This window comes from Tenrec ecaudatus (genome assembly GCF_050624435.1).
Source record: "Tenrec ecaudatus isolate mTenEca1 chromosome 14 unlocalized genomic scaffold, mTenEca1.hap1 SUPER_14_unloc_3, whole genome shotgun sequence".
NCBI classification, from domain to species: domain Eukaryota; kingdom Metazoa; phylum Chordata; class Mammalia; order Afrosoricida; family Tenrecidae; genus Tenrec; species Tenrec ecaudatus.
This window is the reverse complement of record NW_027457646.1, coordinates 2,237,328-2,259,975: the sequence shown is the minus strand read 5'-3', so window position 1 is coordinate 2,259,975 and position 22,648 is coordinate 2,237,328. Positions and strand designations below refer to the sequence as shown.

General features: G+C 43.0%; 1 long non-coding RNA gene across 1 annotated transcript; it reads left to right on the top strand.

The window, feature by feature from the left end:
• The first annotated feature begins 3,394 nt into the window (after window positions 1-3,394).
• LOC142435940 (uncharacterized) lies at window positions 3,395-21,851 on the top strand. Its single transcript, XR_012781674.1, has 3 exons — window positions 3,395-3,499; window positions 3,794-3,837; window positions 21,562-21,851. It is a non-coding gene; the product is annotated as an uncharacterized LOC142435940 (long non-coding RNA).
• Window positions 21,852-22,648: the final 797 nt, after the last annotated feature.

Genomic DNA, 22,648 nt, shown 5'->3' with positions numbered 1-22,648 from the left:
TACCCAAGCCCACAACTCCAACATTAGCCCATATGCCCAACACCAATCCACAAAGTCTTCTTCCATCTCACAAAACATGCACAATGAGGCCGATGACAGGAAGAAAGCCAAGTAAGAGAATGTGTAAGCATCTCAGCACAGGCAGGGTCACCCCTCAGCTGCTCTAGCACTCAGGGCTTCATGGGGGTAGGTCCATGCAGCTTCTCTTAAGGGATGTTCTTGCAGGAAGTGAGCCTTGCCAGATGAAGCAGGGAACTGTCTAAGGCAGCTGCACCCTTGTCTGACCATCAGAAAACAAGTGACCCTAGAACTAGAAAGGCGAGGCTCACCAAGCCATTTATCCCTCGGCCCTTCAATTGACCCCATAAGTGTTTATCGGCCAGGTTGGCACAATAAACTATGTACCTCTCCATTGAATTATGTATGAGAAGAATGTTGAAAATATTATTTTGTAGCACATATATGATAAAAATAACTTAGAATATGACATAGTTTTCATTTTTTACTCACAATTAGAAACTGATGGAGAGTGTTGCTGGTACAACATTTCAAAAGACTAGCTAAAATATTCAATCAGAAAAGAGATTATGATATAAGCCAGAAATTTGAATTTATAAAAAGTGTTAGCAATGGAATAAATATTCTTTATTTAATATTTTATTTATTGTCTCACTTTTCCTCCAAAACTGTTTTATTGGGAGCAAATGCAGTTGTCATATCCATCCGTAGTTCAAGTGCATCAAGCAGTATTATACAACTGCTACCCCAATTAGCTTGAAAACATCATCTTCCTTTCTCAACTAGTGGCACCATCTCCCTTTATTCCACCACCACCACCACTCCACTGTAGTCCCAGAAACCCTTATTCTACTTGCTGTCTCTTTATGTTAATCAATTCTGGCTTTCATCTACCATCAAAAAGAAAAACATATCGCTGAAATTCAAGAATGCTATCCCCCAATGACAAAATACATGAGATAAACTCCAATAAGAATTTAAATTGAGGAAGCAGGCAGTCCAAGTGCAGCCAGCAACCCTTCCTCGGAATCCATAACAGACCTAGGTGTGCTTCGGATGTGTCAGTCTGGCTACTGCAATGTGAGGATCTTGTCAGTTGACTGCCTTTCTCAGGATATTCTGGATCCAAAAGCACTCTTTAGTAGCTGGTGTCCTGCAACACGCCCTGTGGCTCATGCTGAACACGCAAACTGCTTGTCATATGCATGATATTGAATACAGCAAGAAACAACAAAAAACACCTACTCCCTGCCTTCAAGGAGATTTCAGCTCACAGCACAGCCTTATTTCTCTATGTTTGCTGTTCTTCAACTGCAGCACAAAGGAGGGATGCTTGCAAACCTCCCTCCCTGCACTGGCCACAGAGTGAAACCACTGGCTGTGAGGACTGCTGCCTACTCTGATGGTGAGCCGGCTCTGTCTCTTCTCTGTGAGCAAACTACTGTTGCACACAGAGCCTGTGTGTGAGCTGAGCTTTTGTCAGTGACTTACGACACTGGTTTAACAGAAATCAACAGTTATATGTGTGCAGTACACAAGAAGGGGAGTAATTCAACTTGAAGGGAGAATAAGGTTATTTTTATAAAAGAACCTTGTAAATTGAAGCACAATCAGGAAAAATATATTTAAAAGGAAAACCATTAACATGTTAATAAAGATTTTTAAAATAATATAAAAGATGTCACAGAAAAGGATGATATAATTAAAATGAGAATACGATATATGAAGTTTTGTGGAGACCAGGATGATGGAAAAAATAGAACAATTTTTAAAAATAGAACAATTCCTGATAATAATATGAAGTATGATTAAACACAATGCAGAATACACAGAAAACAAATTAATGGACATAAATAAACAAAACAAGATGCAAATTCAGAAATTCGATAACTATAAGCCATTGGCGCCGTTGAATCCCGAATCACAGTGATTCTAGGACAGAGTAGAACTGCTCCGTAGGGTGTCAGACACTGTTAATCTTTTGGAGGAGCAAACAGCCTCATCTTTCTCGCTTGGAGGAGCTGGTGATTTCAAACTACTGACATTGAACTTTGCATCCCAATGTAAAATAGATAAAAAGATGGCAAAATGAAAACCTGTGCCAGAGGAGGCTAAGAGTTAAGTGAGAAAGCCCTAATTCCAACAGGAAATCCTCCCTGTCATCCATCTGTGCCTGTCTAAGGCTGGGTTCTCTGCGCCCCCTGCTGCCCAGTGTCTTCCCTGCAGGGGAGGTTTGTGTCTGGGCTCACACTGACTTCCCCTCACTGTGCTCCTTGCACAGTAATACATGGCCGTGTCCTCAGCGGTCACGGAGCTCAGCTGCCGGGAGAACTGATTCTTCGATGTGTCTCTGGTGATGGAGAGTCGGCTTTGGAAGGACGGGTTATAACCTGTATTACCACCATAATCTATGCACCCCATCCACTGCAGCCCCTTCCCCGAGGTCTGGCGGATCCAGCTCCAACAGTAACCATTGCTTGTTATGGAGAAACCAGAGACAATGCAGGTGAGGGACAGCTTCTGGGAGGGCTTCACCAATCCTGGACCCGACTCCTGAAGCTGCACCTGGGACAGGACGCCTGCAAATTAAAAAAAAATATTCCATGTCAGTCACTTGAAGTCATAACTATCTCCATAGACCCAGGTCGGATATCTGAATCTCTCACCTTGGGGAACTGTCACCAGGCACAGCAGAACACACAGCAATAGCATCTTTAGACCACAGCTCTGTTTCCCAAGAGACCCACAGCCCTGTCTGAAGAGAACTGATAGTTTTCCCACCCCAAGGGTGAAATTGTACCCTAGTGCCTGAAAGATAATTTGCATATGAGGGAGTCCTGTCCTTATAAACAGAAAGTGATAGAGGCCAGGCCCCCCTTTATCTTCTGAGCCCATGGTACGGTAACTGTTTGAACTCATATGTTAAGCAGGGACCCTCAGTTCTTGCTTCAGCCCCATTAACACTTTGGCAGAGTTGGGGGGTTGGGTGTTTCCAGTTTGTTAGGAGGATGCACATCCACACCCAATGTACATGGTTCTATCTCAACCATGTCACCCATGCACTCCCTCTGCAAAGGGCCAAATTACTGGTGCCTCAGCCATTGTTATCTGAGTCTTTGCTGCTGGAGTTTCAGCCACAGGTGTGGGCCCTTTGGCGTGGACCGCCTCTCTCCTCTCTGGCTCCTCCCCAAGCCCCGCCCCAAGCCGGCCAGGCCCCGCCCACCCCCTCACCAGGCGCCTGTGCTGGCATCTCAGCAGAAATGGGCGGGGAAAGAGCTGCCTTGAGAGGAAGTGAAGGCAGACCCCTACCCCTCTCTGACCCCGCCAGCTCCTCCCACCCCGGGTCACGCCCAGACAGGGCCGGAAGTGGCGGTGTCTTATTCTGAACTGCAACTCACTGCAAGGATTCCACTGTCGGTACTCTGCTTGGGGTGCCAGAGAAGCGCCCACAGCCTGAGCACCCTGTTGCCGGCGCTCCCAGGTGGGAGGCTCTGGGCTCCGGGACATGTATGTGGGCGGAGGCTATTTTAGTCCAGCTGACTAGGGTGCAAGCGCCCTTTCTCTCCCCCAGGAACCCTGCCAGTGCTTCTCTTGGTGAGAGGTGGGCGGGTGTCCCTAAGGCCAGTCCTATTTCCCCGCTTTCGGATTGGGTGGGGTTCATGGTGGGAGTCCCTGTTGGAGAAAGGGGATCACGGCTGGGGTTTTGGGGTCCGGGTTCCCAGATTTGTTGCTTTGTGAGTTTCCTAACCCCCCTCCCTTGTTTCCTTCCACACAGCGATGCCTGCTCCCCGAGACTCCTTGCACCTCCTCAGCTCAAAGGTGAGCCCCGGGGTCTTGTTCTGCTGACCTCCCTCTGGACCCGATCAGAGTCTGTTCTAGGCACAAGATTTCTTGCTGAGTTCGTGACAGAAACGTCTTCCCTGGCTTTAAAATATTGGTCACGGCCCTTTTTTTTCTTAACCCCTTGTTTAGAATTCTATCTATATATTACTATGGTTTTTTAAACCATTCCCATTTCCTTTCCTTGGTATTCTTTATTGCTTCTGTTGGGTTCAGTTTGTGAAGCACAGAAGGAGTGGATATCTGGAGATGAAATAACATGCGATGGTTTATAAGGATGTCTGGGTGGGGTCGGGGTGGGTGGCTGGCGGAGTTGGGGACTAAGAATGAAGGATTGAGGGGACTGAACACTAGAACTGAAAGTGACTAATAAGCCTTTTTAAAGGCGATTGAATCATGGTGGGAAAATAGACAATATGAAATCGATTGTGGTAATGATTTTGCAGTGCTTAAGATGGCTGAACTATGGAATTGTGGGAATTTGTGGGATATGTGGATTCAGTGCCCCAAAAAGTGTTAAAGAAAAAAAGAAAGTTCTCCATCACAAAAGCAATCTAACTAAACTATGCACAGAAGAATCAAAAAAACAAACTGAAACAAAGAAACAAAAAAAAAGTAATGCTAAAGTACTTGACTTCTATTTTGGGGATGAAAATGGAAGTGACCCTGAAATGGGCCCTTGGGTTATGAACGTTGTGAGGCTGAAGGACAATTTACTTTACCAGAGTGCAGCGAGAGCTGGCCAGCCTGCCTGCAGGGCAACAGCAGGCGCACAGTTGCCAGGATGTCCCAGGCTTTGATGGTGGAGCAGTTTGGAATGTGCCAGTTGAGATGCCTGGTAGGCGATGAGCCCACAGTTGTCGATCAACGAGTGCACGATGTCCATGGCCCTGAATGAGATGCTGAAGTCCAAGGGGACTTACTGGAGCACCTTGTGCACATACACAAGAGTAAGCCTCTGCTGCTGCACTGGCATTTCTTACAGTGCTCCCTCTGAGCCTTAGCTAGAGTCTCCATGGACTTATCAGGGTCAAGTGGGTTGTTTGACTGGGACAGTACACCTGGCAAAGGTAATGTAGGTGTCTTAAGGTGAGCTGAGGGAGGACAGAAACCTCCCCTGGAGCAGAAGGGCTAAAGCTTGCTGGATCTTGATTTTCAGGAATATAGACTGTGAAAGCAGGACCTCCAGATTCCTCTGACCTTTTGGGTTTTCAGCAGGAATTGCTGGAAAAGTTACCACAGGGATAACTGGCTTGTGGTGGCTAAGTGTTCATAGTGATGTCACTTTTTAATCCTTCAATGTTGGAATGATTTGATCTGATCTCCCCTGTAAGATGGGGGTGGAGAGAGAAGGGCTGGGTTAGAGGAGAGAGGAGGGAGGACAGAGGAGCGGAAGGAGGAGAAAGAGAGAGATTGGAGCAGCTTCCACACACCCTGATGGCCCCTAATCTGGATTCCCAGGCTGCCCCCTGCCCGACAAGGTGGGTATACCAGCCACTGAGTGGGGACTTAATTGTTTTTCTAGACACTACGTAGGTGGTCGACTGGTAGATCCTATTAGGAAAACACGTTGGAGATGCTCACATTGTGCACTGTGTGTCAGCATGCCAGTTGGATCCCTGGCCCACTGTCGGCGCTCTCCAACCCTGGGGTCCCCAGGCTCTCCCTCCTGTTCTCACAAACTTTTAAATAGTTGAGTTGGATTCCATTTTAGTTTCTTAGATCTTATCATTGTTTCAAAATGTTTCACAAAATGTCTATTTTCAATTCTATTATTTTACTTACATGATTTTTGTGTGTACATATGTGCATGTGTGTGTACCATGCACACGTTTTTGTAGTATCCTTTTGGATCACCACTAAGGAGGTCGACCAGTAGTCTTGTTCGGAAATATGTGTGCTACCTGCCAAGTGCGTATATAAATCCGCTATTCCTGTTTGTGCCCATTTTAGCCCTGCAGCCGGGCTGGCCAGCTCACTATTCGCTAGCAAACAGCATCACCTCCTCCTCCTCTTGTGTTTTAGGAGGGTATCGGTGTGTTGGAAAGATAGTCAGCATCTTAATATATAAGAGTTAATAGTTTGGGAGTTGGAGATTAGCAGTTAATCACTAGGGATTTAAGTACCAAATTATTTTTGAGTGTTGAAATGTAGCCTACAACTTTTTTACATTTACTAGCTATAGCATTTATCACCTATTTGGCATCTTTTTATATGAAATCATCAATTTATGATGAAGAAGGAATTTTCATTTGTTTCTGGAAGTTTTTCTTCCTTTTATTAATTCTTTTTTTCTGATTAATCTAGCTAGTACATTTTTAATATGAGTGGTGGAAATGGACACGTATGTTTATGCTGATTCTGAGGTAGTGTGAATTTTTTCCTCTTCTACATGTGAAATTTGCAGTTTTTTTCATGAATGTGTATTAGCATATTGGATTTGACCTATTTCATGTTAGATTTGTAGTTGTTTTTAACGTGAAAACTTTTGACTTTGTTTAGTATGTATTCTGTGTCTATTTAGATAATTGACTTTCCCCCCCATCAGTAGACATATCTGAGTGTTTATTTTCTTGTGTTAATTCAGTTCTGGGATGAATTAGAATTAATCATGATACATACTTATTTTAATATATTATCTGTCTCAGTTTCCTGCTTTTAATGTAACTTTTTCATTCAGATCCCTTATCAACACTGGTCTACAGTTTTCTTAAAGTATCATTATCTGACATTGGTCTCAGGTTACTTCTGGTCTCAGAGATGGTGTTACTAAGTACTCTCTCAAAACTATTGTTGTGTTGGAACCCAATAAGTTGAACTTAAACAACAAAACAGTAAAAAAAAAAGTGTTTATTCATCTTTTGTGAATACTCTGCCAAAATTTTTAGTTTTCATGTATCATACAGTTAGGCTGGAAGTTTCTCATGACATTTTATTTTGATTCAATTGATTATAGACCTTCTAAACATACTGAAATCCAGTGAGTTAACTATTGTCAGTCTCTTGCTCTGCTAGATCTCTGATCTTCCAGCTGAACCCTCAGTGTACAGGACTACATGATTCACAGTTTCCTTGAAAGACAAATAGCTACTCAAAACTTAGTGACTTTGGTGAATGTGCTTGGCTGGGGAGCCAATGGGGCGAAGCTACCATCTGTGGGATTATGACTGAACGCCTCTAAGTCAGAATCCCGCCCAGGAGGAACGATACGGCAGCGCCGCGGAGCCTCGGTTGGCCTCGGATAGCTGGTGCTCTGCCGTCCCCGCCAGCAGGCGGGCCACGAGCGCATCCGCCTCGGCGGGCCACGCGCTTGCCCCCGCTGTGCTTCGGAACCGGGGTCTGGTACAGAGTGCCCCACGTCCCGGGAAACGGGTCGCGGCCGGAAAGGCGGCCGCCCCCTCGCCCGTCACGCACCGCACGTTCGTGGGGAGCCTGGTGCTAAACCATTCGTAGACGACCTGCTTCTGGGTCTGGGTTTTGTACATAGCAGAGCAGCTCCCTCGCTGCGATCTATTGAAAGTCAGCCCTCCACACAAGGGTTTGTAAAAAAAAAAAAAAAAAAAAAACTTAGTGACTGTGCTGCCCTTAGACTAGAGCTCATGTTTGTGAAAATACTCTGCCATCTGGCATGCTGTGAGGCCCTTAGAGAACTGCCTTCAGCTCACCAAAAGAATGGATTAATGAGGGGTAGGAATGCCTCAGTGATTTCGTTGTCACCTTGTTTGTTCCAATTTTATTAACTGAAGAAACCTCTTCCCTTTTTTAATGAGAGAAATAATACCTTATGTAAACACACACTAATGTCTTTGTGTTTGTGCTGGATGCATATTTGTGGATTCTGAGACTGTTATGTCAGCTGTCATTGAGTCAATTCGATTTCACAGGGACCCATTGCACAACAACAAAGCACTGCACTCTCCTGTGCCATCCTCACAATTGAGGATGAATGTATGTTTTTTAAAATTTAATTAATTAATTTATTTTAACTCATTTTATTAGGGGCTTATACAGCTTGTATTACAATCCATGCATACATCCATTGTGTTAAGCACATTTGTACATATGTTGCTATCAATTGTTTTTTAAAAATTTTCTTTATACTTGAGCCCTTGGTATCAGCTCCTCGTTTTTTTCCTCCCTCATGAAGCCATGATAATTTATGTTTTTATTGCTTTTTCGTGTGTTATATTGACCGATGTCTCCCTTCCACCCCTTTTCTGTTGTCCATTCCTGAGAAGGAGTTATATGTAGATCATTGTGTTTATTTCCTCCTTCACCCCCCACCTACTACTTACCCCCCTGGTATTGCTACTCTGATTATCGGTCCTGCTGGGTTTTATCTGCCCTTGATTCCCTGTGTTTCTAGCTCTTATCGGTAACCATGTGCTTTCTCTAGTCTAGCCAGAATTGTATGGTAGGTTTGGGTTCATGATAGTGGGGCGGGGAGGGGGGGGGTGGGGGGGGAGGGAGCACTAAAGATGTAGAGAAAAGTTGTATGTTTCATTGGTGCTATACTGCACCCTAACTGGCTCTTCTCATCCTTTCACCTTTTCTGATAGGTTGGTTTATTGTGCCAACTTGGGCAATAGGAACATTGTATTAATAATGTTGCAGTTTGATTGGAGGGCAAATAGATAAATGGCTAGGCAAATCCTGCCTCTCTCTCTCTCTCTCTCTCTCTTGCTCCCTTCTGTTCAGATCAGGGTGTGCCTGCTAGTTCTCTGCCCCAACTTGTGAGCTACACTAACAGTGGGACTGCCAACCTGTGGATCATGTCGCTAGAACTTGAGATTCCTTCGAGAAGTGGTTCATCATGTTGCTGGTTTATACATCACTTGAGCTTGGGACTGTTGGATCCTATTGTCTTGCTGACTGTTGATGACCTGACCTTCTGTTTGCTTCCTGTGTCCACACTGCCTGCATTGCCCTACATAAGACTCACCTGTCTGCTTCCTTGACCTTGGACCCAGGGGCTCTCATGAGTTGAAGGATTTCCAGTATATTAAATGTTTCATGGAAGTGAGATGAACTGAGCACTTTGTACAGCTGTGTGGACTAATTAGCTGCTATATTCTTTTGTGCTTTATATGTCTATCCATTATATATAATACATAATAATATATAATGATTATATATATTATATAGAATGATTTTATATATCATGATTATATATAATATATATAATAGATGTATACAGCACATAAATATATATACATATATATGTATATATATTTACAAGTGTCCTGGTTTAGTTTATAAAATACCCTTCTGTAAGGGGGTGTCCACTTGCCTACAGATGGACTGTATGTCTCATTCCATACTCCCCCTCTTTGACATTGATAGGATTTTTTGTTTTGTGTCTCTGATGCCTGATCCCTGATCCTATTGATACCTCATGATCACACGGGTTTGTGTGCTTCTTCCATGTGGAGTTTGTTGCTTCTCAGCTAGATGACCTTTGGGACCCCAGATGCTATTATTTTGATAGGCAGACAGCATCAACTTTCTGCACCATTTTGTCTTAATTGATTGTGTCAGGAAGCTGAGCATCACAGAATGCCAGGTTATTAGAGCAAAGTCTCCTTTCATTGAGGGAGTACTGGAATAGAGGTCCAATGTCCGTCTGCTACCTTAATACTTAACATTTAAATATATGTACATAGATTTATTTCCATTTCATCATATATATTTAAATATTCAAATGACTGTATTTAGAAATTTATAAATGCCCTTTGTCTCCTAGTACTTTCCTCTATTTCCTTTTACTTTCCTCTTGTCCCACTATCATGTTTGGCATTCATCAGTTTTCAGTAATTCCTCTCATTACATTGCCCTTGATCACGCCCTACCAGGCATCCCAGAGTATCTTCGACATCGATTTTAGGATTTTAGATTACTTGTGTCCTTGACCCCAGGTTAACAACCACTTCCTTTCCCCCGCTTCCCCGTCTCCTGTATCCCCCCCAGAACCATCAGCCCCATTGTTTTCTCCTCTGGTGTGTTTATCTTGCCTATCTTATCTAGATAGACATGCAAAGACAATAGTAAGCACAAACACAAGACAGAGCAAAACAAACAAAAAACAACTATTGGAGAAAAAGAGAAAAGACTAGAAATCGTCCCAGGTTTGTTTTTTGACCATTAAGAGTATTTTACTATCGGTTGAGTTTGATGTGGTACCATGCCTTGGCCACACACTCTATTTTTTAATTTCCCGGGCACTTCATTGCTTTGCTCCCCTTGCTGCTCTGTTGCATGCCCTTAGCATTTTGCCCCAGTGTGGTGGAGTCAGATCGAGCACATTTCCCACACTGTGCCACTAGTGTTGTCCCTCATAGTGCTATGGGTCATTGAGGGATGTTGTGTCTTGTGGTGTGGCTGGGCCTATGGTCCTCTCTGTGCATTGGCCAATTTGAGCAAGAATATCATGCTTGGGGTTTGGTGGGCCGTGATGTGAGGGTGAACAAATTGTCGCAGTCACTTTGTTAATCCATTTAGTAGAGGGATTCATGTTTTTCACTGCCCTTCGTCTTTTGCAAACAGAATATCCTTTTCAAGGAATGATGTTTTCTGATAATATGTCCAAAGTATATAATATGAACTCTCACCATCCTTACCTCTAAGTAGCACTCTGTCATTACTTCTTCCAAGACAGACTTGTTTGTCCTTTGCCTGTCCATGGTAAGTGAGATATTCTTGACCAGAACCACAATTCTAATGCATTCATTGTTCCTCAGCCTTCCTTTGTCCATCTTTCAAATGCACATGAAATCAATTGACAATAGCATGTTTTGGTCAGGTGAACCGAGTCCTCGAGGTAATATCTTTTCCTTTCAATACTCTAAAGAGGCATAGTTCAGCAGATTTAGCTAATACAGTGTAACTATTGATCTCTTGACTATTATTTTCAGTATTCAGGGTTTTTGTTTGGTCTTTTTTCCATAAGCTAACCAATTTTCTGGAAGGAGTTAAAATTTACTCAAGCTTTAGATTAAGAATTTTGATAAATGAGAGGCTGTCAGAGCCAGCCGACTAGTCAAACAGTCCTGAAAGGGGGAGTGATGATTAAGGAAAAAGGAGAGACAAAAAGTATTGGGAGGGCAACAGGGAATACTGAAGCCTGGAGTTTATTTTACATATTTTTTTATCCATGCAGATACAACCGGGGTTAATTATCTCATTGTTAAGCAACTACATTTGATACATTTGCATACTTCCTTGTTCTTGTTTTTAAGTGTCTATTCTAAACATAAAGTCGCAGAAGAAATCACACAATGATACATAGGTCATGAGAATTCTGTCCTTTCAAGGCTGAGTCTTAATGGCCTTCAACATCTCCCCCTTTTCTATTTACTGAAGGTGTCTTTACTCAAAATGTCGGCAACTGACTGTGCCTGTCTTAGGTTGTGGAGTCCTCAAATCACCCTTACCTGTCATCAGTCACAGTCCTATTGGTGACTATGACCCGTGTTAGTTTGGGAAACTCAGACTCCATCTTACGCATCTCTGACTAACCAGCCTCCGTCTTACACCCCTGTTTGGGGAGGGGGCAAAGTGCACAGGTGTACTTCATGAAGCTTTGTTCTTAAGTCCAATAATTCAACCATAACCCTGTGCAGTATCATAGGGAGTATGCATGAGATCAACAATACACACACTCCCGCTCTGACTAGAGACATAAGCATGTGAGGTAGGCCTCTGAGATTTCCTAATGAAGGGAAAGCAACTCAAAAGTGCTGGAGCCAATCCTCAGCAAGTTTAGCGGCATCAAAATCAAGAGACTTAGCATATTTTATGGCTAATATTTTTTGATGGAGTTGTAATAAATCTAAAGACTCATTAGTATTGTGCTATGTACCTTGAAGATGGTTCTTCACTTTAATCCAGCTATACTGACTGTTATTGTACTATTTAGGTGTAACACAGATCCATATACGTACAGCATGGCACTGTAGACTAGACCTGGCCTTAAGCCCTTGCACCTCATCTCCTAAATACATGACCATGTCATAAAGAGCATTAACTTTTTGTTCTAACTTCCTGTCTATATCTTCTTGAGTTCCCAACACAGTAGTCACATTTTTGGATAATTCATTTACACAGTGGGCAGTTTGTATGATTTGTGAAAGTACAATTGCTGCAGTAGTAGCAGTAGCACCTAAACTTAGTATATGTAAAATACTTGCTATAAGCAAACCTACAAAGCACATGGGTCTGGTTAATGCTTTTCAATCTCTTCTAATACCTGTAACCCTCTTTCTGAACACCAAGCCCCAGTAATATTCACTGGTAGCATAAAAAAAGAAGATTGATACAAAATGGCGATGATAATATCTTCAAGGGACCAGGTAATAAAAGTAGACAAATTACAATTATTACAAGACATGTTAAACTTAGAATCATCATGATCTATAGTAATATTCCCTGCCAAAAGTACATAAGGCGATGGTACGCAGGCAGTAACGTTTCTCTGCGGTCTGGAGGAAGGGCCCATAAGCTTCGTGTCCACTAAAGCAGCCCCTATTTTCCACCATTGAATTTGTGGAAAACCCAAGTCTGACCACCAAAGTCCTACAGACAGCCCCCTTTCCCATTCAGCAGTGTTTTTTTTTTAGTATTGTCCTGGTTGCGAGACCAAGCTATGATATATAATTCCTTTGAGATATTATACCTGATGGGCTTGTCCGTGAGACACAATCTCTACAATATGCTTTTATTCTTTTGAGTCTCTAGTCCACAAGGGGAAAAAGACTGCGGAGTGGGTGAGATTACATTTCCTTCACTTTGTACAGGGAGGGCATGAGTCATTAACTCACACCTTGATTTCCGGACCTTCCCAGACAGGAGGATGTAAGAAGGGTAAATCAGGAACAGAAGCCTATACTGCTCACTGAGCAATGTCCTCAGAAACACACCGAGGCAAATTACCATCCGCATGGTTTGCAAACCGCACCAACTCTTCAGGCAGCCACCGTGCTCCATCAGCATCCTGCGTAAAAACACAAACATGCCCTCGTCCCCATATTAATACCGGTTCGGGGCCAACCCTTGAGGCAAAACAAGCCAATGAGATCTCTTCATAGGCTCTTTGAAGTTGGTGGAAGGGACGCTAAAGGCAAATCTTTTACAATCATTTGGATCCAAGGGCATGGTATAAAAACAATCTTTTAAATCTAAAATGATCTCATATGTATTGGCTGGAATAGCAAAGGGGGAAGGGAGCCCAGCCTGCAAGGCTCCCATAAGTTCCATAGTATTATTAACCCTCCTTTACTGTTTTTCCTTACAAAGCAGCTGCTGTCGCAAGCCCCTGAGTAAAGAAAGGTCCAATGTCCGAGCATAGTCTGATATATTTGGACATGCTGCCCTTTTTTCTAAAAGGTCTCAGCACTGCCTGGCATTTTCAAAAGCCAATTGTTTCCATTCTGTGAGGGCAAGTACCGCGATGGAAAGTGTATCTAATAAAGATTGAGTAAAAGGGTACTCGGGACATATTGGTCACAAGCAACCTTGAATTCTTTTAGCTGTTTGAAAGGAATAGGAGTATGATCTCTCATCAGATTACCCTGGGCATCCTGTCACTCAGTTACAGGGAACTGCATACTGAACTCCCCTATAGCCTCTCCTTGTTTTGCTGCATGTGCGGCAGCACTAAGCATAGATCCTTTCCTGGAGCCCCAGTCACAACCAGTGCTGCAACTGGCAAGTCTTCTAGAAAAGGATTCCTTTCACTGAATGCATTCTGAAGCCTCTGAAATACCTTGGCCCCATTAAGTTTTGGCACCCATTCATGGGACTCTATCTCAGAGTGCTTTTCTATTAACTTGACTTGCATTTCCCTCATCTTTGCTGCTAATGATGCATAAGCTTCCTCCCAGCCTACCACCTTTGTTTAATCTGGGCAGGACTTCTGAGTATCTTGCACCAGGTTTTGATTCTCAGGTTGAAGTGCCTCGGAGGCAGCGAAAATACCCAAATCCTCATCATGATAATGTGCCACCTTGTCCTCTAAGGGCTCCACATCGCCTGGGTCAAGGGGTTCCTCATCCTTGCTTTCAAAGCCCTCCAGTTAACTTTTCAGTGACTTCAGTGGTTGAGGAGGAGGCAGAGGCGCAGAAGGAAGTTTACTTTCACTTTTGTTTGAGCATGCAAATTGGTGTTCAGGCTGGAGTCCCTCATGCCTGTGGTACAGGCTATCCCTAACTAAATCCCATAAGCTAAACGTGTCTATGGGAACCTTCTATGTCCATTAGTGGTGTAGTGATCTTTTAACCATTTCCCTACTTTTTGCCAAGTTTCAATATTTACAGTCCCTTCCTCAGGAAACCAAGGACATACCTTAACCACAAAATCTAAAAACTTCTCTATTCTTTGGTAGCTTACTTTTGCTCCTCTAGCTTTTAACATATCTTGAAAAATATTTACAAAAATCTGTTTGCTATTTCCTTGCCCCATTTTTCTCCCAATAGCTACTCACGTCACCACCAATCTCTTTGTGTACACCTTTGTAATCCACGGTGTCCTTCACTTTGTCCCCCGTTTTCAGTGTCCCTGGTTTGGGCGCCACTCTTGTCCAAGCCAGCCAATGAGTTGAACAGTCCTGAAAGAGGGAGTGAGACAGAATTTATTGGGAGGGCAATAGTGAATACTGAAGCCTCGCGTTTATTTTTCATACTCCTTTTAACCATGCAGAAACAACCTGGGGTTAATTATCTCATTGTTAAGCAAGCATATTTGGTACACATAGCAACTCTTGTGACCTATTTTCCCAGAGCTTGCACACGTTCATGTTCTTAACAGTCTGTTCTAAATGTAAACTCACAGAAGAAATCAGCAAACAGTGACACATAGGTCTTGAGACTTCTCAGCCGTTTCAAGGCTGAGTCTTTATGGCCTTCAACAAGGGTCCTAGAATCCAACCTTGTTCTTCAACCTGCCTGCCCCAGAGCTCTGAAATTGGAACCTGGACTTATAACATAGGGGAATGGTGAGCCTTATATTCCACATATGCATGATGAGTGGGTAGGAGAAATTTTATGAAATGTGTATTTCTCTAGTAGGCTGATTTGCAGATTAGTTTTATAGGGGCACTAACCTACACCTCTGTCAGATAACTGCCACTTCACACCTCCTTGCCTTAGAAACTCACTGGTGCTTGCAAAAGGCCAATGGTAATGATATCCAAGTAGCCACTCAGGCTAATGCCTCCCCACTTGATCGCAGCACAGCCTCTTCCCTCCACACTCATTTTGTCTTCCTACCCCTTCAGCCTCCTGGTGGAGCATGTTTTACAAGCTCATGCCCACACACTAGCTATCCACCCTCTTCCTAGAAGCCCAAGTCTATGGATGGGACATCCTAGAATACAAGTGAATAAGCCCTTTCCAACAGTTTGTGTTGTTTGTCATCAGTTGAACATTATTTAGAGAGCTTGAACCTCATGCTCTGGGCAAAGATGACGGAAGATAAGTTATCTCTTTCCTTGATCCATCTCATTTACCTTCAAGCTTCAGCCGTCACCTTGGCTCTTGGCATTACCCATTTACCTACAACTAGGCATTCTTTGAGTATAGCATGCATCCTTTTACAAAGGTTTTATCATTGCCATCTGTAAACACAAGAGCTGCAGAGAGGAGAAAATAAGCATCCCCCTTGGCCTGTTTCCTAGTTAAGGCTGTCTCTGCATTGACCAGCTCACCTCTAGGATTTGCTGTTCATGTCCCTCTGTCTCTTATTGTCCACTTCAAAAAGAAGTTTCACTGATTAGCACACTCTGCTGTGCATATTACTATGGGCCTCTAATGGATTCCCCCAGCCTAAGTCATTTCTTAACACTCAGTAGATTATTCAAGGAGATGCGAGCTCATAAAGTTTGATGAAGAGCCCAGATGAGTTGGAGTGAACACACACTAGCAGGAAACCCACAAAATGACATTTGTATTCTAACAGTCATATTAACATACACATGCATATTGTGAACAAATTAGCACATCTACTACAACTAACAAATCTTCATATAATACCCTCAGATTAATAAATACACATGCATTTACTTAAGAAAAACCACAAAGACACACTAAAATATACTAGAATTATAATAATAAAATAAATGCAGAACAGACTACAAGTTCTGTCACATTGTATAACATCTTAAGGCAATGTGCTAGCACACACAAAACACACAGACATAAAGTGCATACAAAAAATAAAGTGCATACAAGAACATACACTGAGCTACAAGAATGTGGAGGTCTGTGGTAGGGACATTTTCTCTGCAGGTAGAGGAAATAGGTACCTAATTTAACTAATCCTTCTTAGGCTCCTCTACATTTCTCCCCTGAGGGCCCCTTTTATCTGTGGGCTTTCAGTGACCCCTGAGCCCAGCCATATCCCTGTATTGGTGTTTGTGTCTGGGTTCCCACAACCTTTCCCTCTGTGTGTCCGACTCAGAAATACACGATCGTAACTACAGCAGTCACACTGCTAATTGAGGGAAAATCAGTTCCTGGTCATGTCTCTAGAGAAGGATATTCTGCTCTCAATAATATGTGGAGGCATAGCCACCCACAGAACTTGAAGGGAACCTGTCGGTGCCCTGTGCAGAATAGGACGTGTATAGCCCATGCACAAGGGGACATAGGGCACGAAGGGAGGTGAGTTCTGTGGAGGTACCTTGAGACTAAGCATAAAATGTGTCTTGTCTCCCTTTTCCCACTCTTGTATCAATATTCACAACTACTGAATTAAACAAACAGCCTTTGGAGAAAAAAAAACGGACTCTAAAATCAGTCTGTGGTGGACAAGGGCAGACAGGAGCTGTGAATTAATAAAATGAATGAACTCAGAGAAGAAAGTCTCCGATTGGATGAATGGAGACAGGCGACTTGATATAGGATTGGGCTACTGGTGATAAGTTCTTGTAATATGTTGTCTGGAAAAATATATATACACACAAGCTAATAAAGTGAGATCCTTTGCACAGCAGGGACTGTTGTCCCAGGGAAGGAGGGAATACAGGAGGGGTATTGAATGCAAGGCATAAAGAGCTTGATGAAGCAGATGATGTGAACAGAATTCATCCTAGATGTAGGAATTACCAATTATATGGGAAATGTGGCGCGATTCAAGGGGAAAACGAAACAGAAACTAAGTTCAAAATCATCCTATCGTCACAGGGAGATTGGGTGAGTGTTTGAGAAAGATGTGAGGAGATGCACTGATTCCCTGAGGGATACCGAGAAGGAGAAGAATCCCCAGACACAACAGGAAGCCAGTGGTGAAGCTCCATCTGCACCTGCTCCTCGGTCTGAGACCTGTGCTCTGGGTCCTGAGGGCCCCTGCAGCCTAACCTCTTCCACTAGAGTACATTCGTGTCTTGGTTAACTCTGACTTCCCCTAACTGTATGCGTTGGTCTGGGTAGATTAGAGAAACAAATCCATAGACACACGCATATTGTGTATAAGAGATTTAATATAAAGGGCAATTGTACATTAAGAAAGCATCTCAACCCCAGTTAGGTCCAAGCCCATAAGTCCATAATTTGCACATATGTCGGATACCAATGTATAAATTCCTCTTCAGACTTATGAAGTACATGCAATGATCCAGAATGCAAGATGATCACAGGAAAGTGGGCAGAAAGTCTTTGGATCGAGTGGCATTGTAAGTTTCTCAGTGCTGACGGGGGCTCTACATGGATTCTCCAGCACCCAGGGCTTCATGAGGTAGATCCACATGGCTTCTACTCAGGGATGTCTCACAGGGGGTCACCCTTGTCAGTAGGGTGTCTCCCAGGGATTAGAAAGAGTGTCTTCCCCTCAAAGATGGAATATGGGATTTCCCAGAATTCTCAGGAGATCGAGATGCCCACACATAGGCGTCATTGGCTATGATCCAATTGACAGACTCCAACCCTTCCCTCTTTATCCTCTCAAGTCCCAAATTTACACCAGATTATATAACTACCACACTGTTGAGTCTTTTGCACAGAATTACAGAGCTATGTCCTCGAATTTCAGATTGTCCATTTGAAGTTATAGTATATCTTACTATTGTCTCTGGAGATGGTAAATTGGCCCTTCAGAGAATCTATGTGGCTTTTCCTACCAACACTATTAATGTATGAAACTCACTTCCGCCCATTCTCTGGGCCTAGGCAGACCCTCTGTGTATTATACACACAGACAGTGAATGCAGAGACAGCAGGGGAGAGTCTCAGAGAAGCCTCAGGCTGCCTAAAGTCTCCCTCAGATTCCATAGCTCCACCTCACACTGGACACCTGTAAACACACCGACATCCTGATGATGAAAATCATAACATATTCACTGCCTCTCACTCACGCCCCCTCATACACACTTTATCTGCATCAAAGCACCATTTGAAATTCCAAAAAGGAAAATTGAGCTCAATACAGATTCCATGGTGACTTGATGTGTTCAGTCCTGAATGTTGGCACCTGGGAATTCCAGAGTTGGAGCACCTCTCCAAGAACTTCAGAGTTGGGACTTGGATGGTTTTCATCAGCAGGGGAGATGTCTATTTGCATACCTTTTGCCTATATAGTCATAAGTAATGTTGAATGACTTCTAAGAGAGTCACTCCAAGAGTAGCTAAGGATGTTCTAGATATCTTGGAGAGCTCTGCGTGTGGAGTTCATTATGCGATGGGCTGCTAAATGCAAGGTCAATCATTTTAAATCTCCAATGGCTGTGCAGGGGAAAGAATGCTCTCCACACCCATGAAGGTTTACAGACGCAGAAGCCTAGAAGGGCAGTCCTCTTCTATCCTATAGGGTTGTTATGAGAAAGAATTGACTTAATGGAAATGTCAACCTACAGTTAGAGACACTTCCTTGAAATGTGCCCACCTCCTCCCCACCCCTCTGTGTGGTGCTTATTATTTTCTTGATGCAGTTAAATATTCCCCGTAGAAATATATATTTAATCTGACACAAGCTTCCCTTGTCTAATTCTGTTTTAAATTATCTTTTGGAAAGGAAATTCATATGCTAAAAGTAAAACCCTCATCATCACCTTCTAGACCTTCCCTAATTGTCCACTAGAGCTGAATATGACAGTGGCTCTTGAGTTTTGCTCCTTCCCTGCAGGTTTGTCTTGCCTTAATCAAGCTTGCCTTCCCTTCACAAATCTTTTGCACACCAAGAATTTTAAGGTATCAAGTTACACTTAGATGTTCTTTAAATGCTGAAGATCTCTACATCTCCCAGAGAAGCCAATGCTGTTCGTGAATTTGCATAACACATCAGGACGTTTCCAGGGCATCTTCCTAAAACTAGAGGAAGTCTCCCATGGTTAAGGAGTTGATTTTGTTCTCCAAATCTAGGTATTATGCTTTACAATACTAATGCTTTCTTTTTTATTAAATACTTTTATTGGGGGCTCTTATGGCTCATATCACCATCCATGCATTCGTCCATTGTCAAGCTCATTTGTACATATGCTGCCATCATCATGTTGGAAGTGTTTGCTTTCTACCTGAGCCCTTGATATCAGCTCCTCATTTCCCCCCTCCCTCTCCCACTCTTCTTCCTTCATGAACCTTGATAAATTATAAATTTTTATTTTACATTTTCCACTGTCTCCCTTCACCCATTTTTCCATTGTTTGTCCCACTGGGAGGGAGGTATATGTCAGTCCTTGTGATTGATGCCCCCTTTCTACTCCCATCTTCCCATTATCCTCTTGGTATCTCTATTCTCATTATTGGCCCTGAGGGTTTTATCTGTCCTGGATTCCTTTTGTTGTGAGATCTTAGCTGTAGAAGTGTACGTGCTCTGGTCTAGTCAGATTTGTAAGGTAGAATTGAGGTCATGATAGTGGGGGGAGAAGCATTAAAGAACTAGAGGAAAGTTGTCTGTTTCATTGGTGCTGTAGTACACTCTGACTGACTCTTCTCTTTCTTGTGACCCATATGTAAGGGGATTTCCAATTGTCTATAGATGGGCTTTGGGTCTCCACTGCACACACTTCTTCATTCACATGGATATGATTAAAAAAATTTTTTTTTGTTCTGGGTCTTTGATGCCTGATACATGATCACATGGACACTTCATGATCACACAGACTGGTGTGCTTCTTCCATTTTTGCTTCTCAACTACATGTCTGTTTGTTTATCTTCAAGCCAGTAAGACCAGAGCCACTATATCTTTTGATAGCAATGAACCATCAGCTTTCTTCACCACATTTGCTTATGCACCCAATTTGTCGACCGCCATCGTGTTGGGAAAGTGAGCATCACAGAATGCAGGGTTTTAGAACAAAGTGTTCTTACATTTGGGGAGTATTTGAGTTGAGGTCCAGTTTCCATCTTCAACCTTAATACCTAACATATCTATTTCCCTGCCATTACATATAAATATATTTACATAGGTATATGCCTATATTTAGACCTCTGTAAATGCCCTTTGCTTTCTAAGTTTTCCTCCATTTCCTTTTACTTTCCTCTTGTCCCACTAACATGTTCAGTCTTAATTTGAGTTTCAGTAATTCCTCGCTCTGACTTTGCCCTCGATTAATCCCCACTAGGCATCCTATGCTTTCTCTCCAACGATTTTAGTTCATTTGTTGTTAACTTGACCTTGGGTTGGTTGATCCCCTCACCCCCACCTTCTATTCTCCCACCTCTCCTTCTCCCATGTCCCCACGGGATACTGGTCCTGTTTTATCTTCTCTGAATTGTTTATCCAGTCTTCTATCTAGATCGACATGCAGAGACATTAATAAGAACAAAAACAAGGCAAAGCCAAACAAAACAACAGAGGAAGACAAAACCAACCGAACAAACAGAAATAACAACAAAAAGATAGCCAGTGACAAAACAAGAAATGCATATAAATCGTTGCAGGCTGGTTTTTGACTTTTAGGAATGCTTTCAAGTCGAGTCTGAAGGGGTGCTGTGTCACACTGTCCCCAACATCTAATTTTGGCATTCCCCGGGGACTTCATTGCTTTGCTTCCCTTGCTGTTGCATGCCCTTAGTATTTTGCCCCAATGTGATGGGGTCTGATCAGACACAAGTCCCACCCTGAGTCTCCAGTGTTGTCCCCCATAGTGATATGGTTCAGTTAGGGACATCATGTCTTGTGGTGTGACTGGCCCTATGATCCTCACTGTGCCTTATCTGCTATGAGCAGTAATATCGTCCTTGGGGATTAGTGGGTCAGGATGTGTTCTTCTCACACTCCTACCCTCTTCGCTTCTCCCGTGTGCTCTAATCACAGATGCACATGTCCCCAAGCTTCAGCTTCAGTTCTGTTCTCTGAATTGCCTTCTTTAGGTAGGGGTGGGGGGAAGGGAAGGGGGAGAGTCCACATAGTTGGGATTGGGGCAAGCGCCATTATATGATTTCTAATGACTATGAGACATTTTGATGCTTTATTAAGAATCTCAAAATGTCAGTTTCTCCAAGTTCAAAAATACATGCAACTGTCAATTATTTCAGAAATGGTAAAATCAGGTTTGCTTTTGTTTTCTCTTCACAGGAGATATTTGGGCTGGGATTCACACACATATAGTTTCAACCTACAGTAACTGGTAAAAAAGAATTAGGATGGAGAGTAACTGATTGTGTTGAGAGAAGCACATGGAGGTCAGATTTTAACAGCCTAGAGAGATTATCGGTCCTTCTGGGATTGATTTCAACTTGTCCCAAGTGTGATTTCTTTCTCCCCTGTCTTCTCAGGAAGAACAAGGAATTTTAATTTTTAGGATCTTCCCTTCAGGAAAATAAGAGACATGAGAACTGTAGTTGCTGAAGTGTCCTTGAAGAGGTACTCCACGTGGGTGAACTGAGAAACTCCAGACACAAGAGGAAACAAACTTGGCATCCCCTGCACCTGCTCCTGTGGCAAAGATTGTGTCCCATGTACCCTGAGCTCCCTCTGCTGCCCAGTTAGTGTTGTGATGCTTGAGATGTTTGACCATTTAGCCTTCACTGTGTCTCCTGGTAAGTTTCCTACATTTACATGTCATTGTCCTCAGGTTTCAGATTGTTCAGTTAAAGTACACCCAGCTGGTTGAGCTGTTGTGGTTTCAATGTATCAATATGTGAAAACTGAGTTGTTGCTAAGACTCTCATCACAAGACTTCTTTGCCACCTAACACAGGTTGTGTTTCCCAGAACCTGATAGATCTAGAAACTTGATATCTGCAGACCTGAAAGTTAGACATAGCACTTTGAGACATTGCACATAGCTTTCCCAACTCATGACTGGTCTGTAGCAGCTCTACCTGAACAATCACACCTAGGAATAAAGGGGGGGGGGATATAATTTAAAACCATTCTAAGATGAAAATCATTGTTTTTGACATGAAGGTGCTTACAGGGTAGGACATTCATGTCACCAGGAAGAATCCAGAAAGGTGTTACCTCCACAGGCATCTATGATCAACATGGTAAGGATGAAGACCTAAGAAGTCTGACTTTCATTTGTGACTTGGAGCTCTGTTACCATATTTTACTCTAGGTGATTCACGTGTGCTGTGCATGTGGAAGCAGAAGGAGGATGGTTCTGAGTAGGAGCAGCTGAGTAATGGCCTCTAGAGGGAATTTTTCTGACCTTTGTTCTGTGAGGTCAATCTCTACCCTTCATCATTTGCACTCACTATGGACAAACAATTTCTTCCTGAAAACCATGTGTAGATTTGTAGAAATGCAGACAGTTGGCCTGAGGTGTGAGCCATAACGAAGGGAATTCCTGGGGATACTATTATTCTTGGAATGTTTCACTTTCTCTCGGGGCAGCCCAGTTCTACCCTTAGTACAAGGG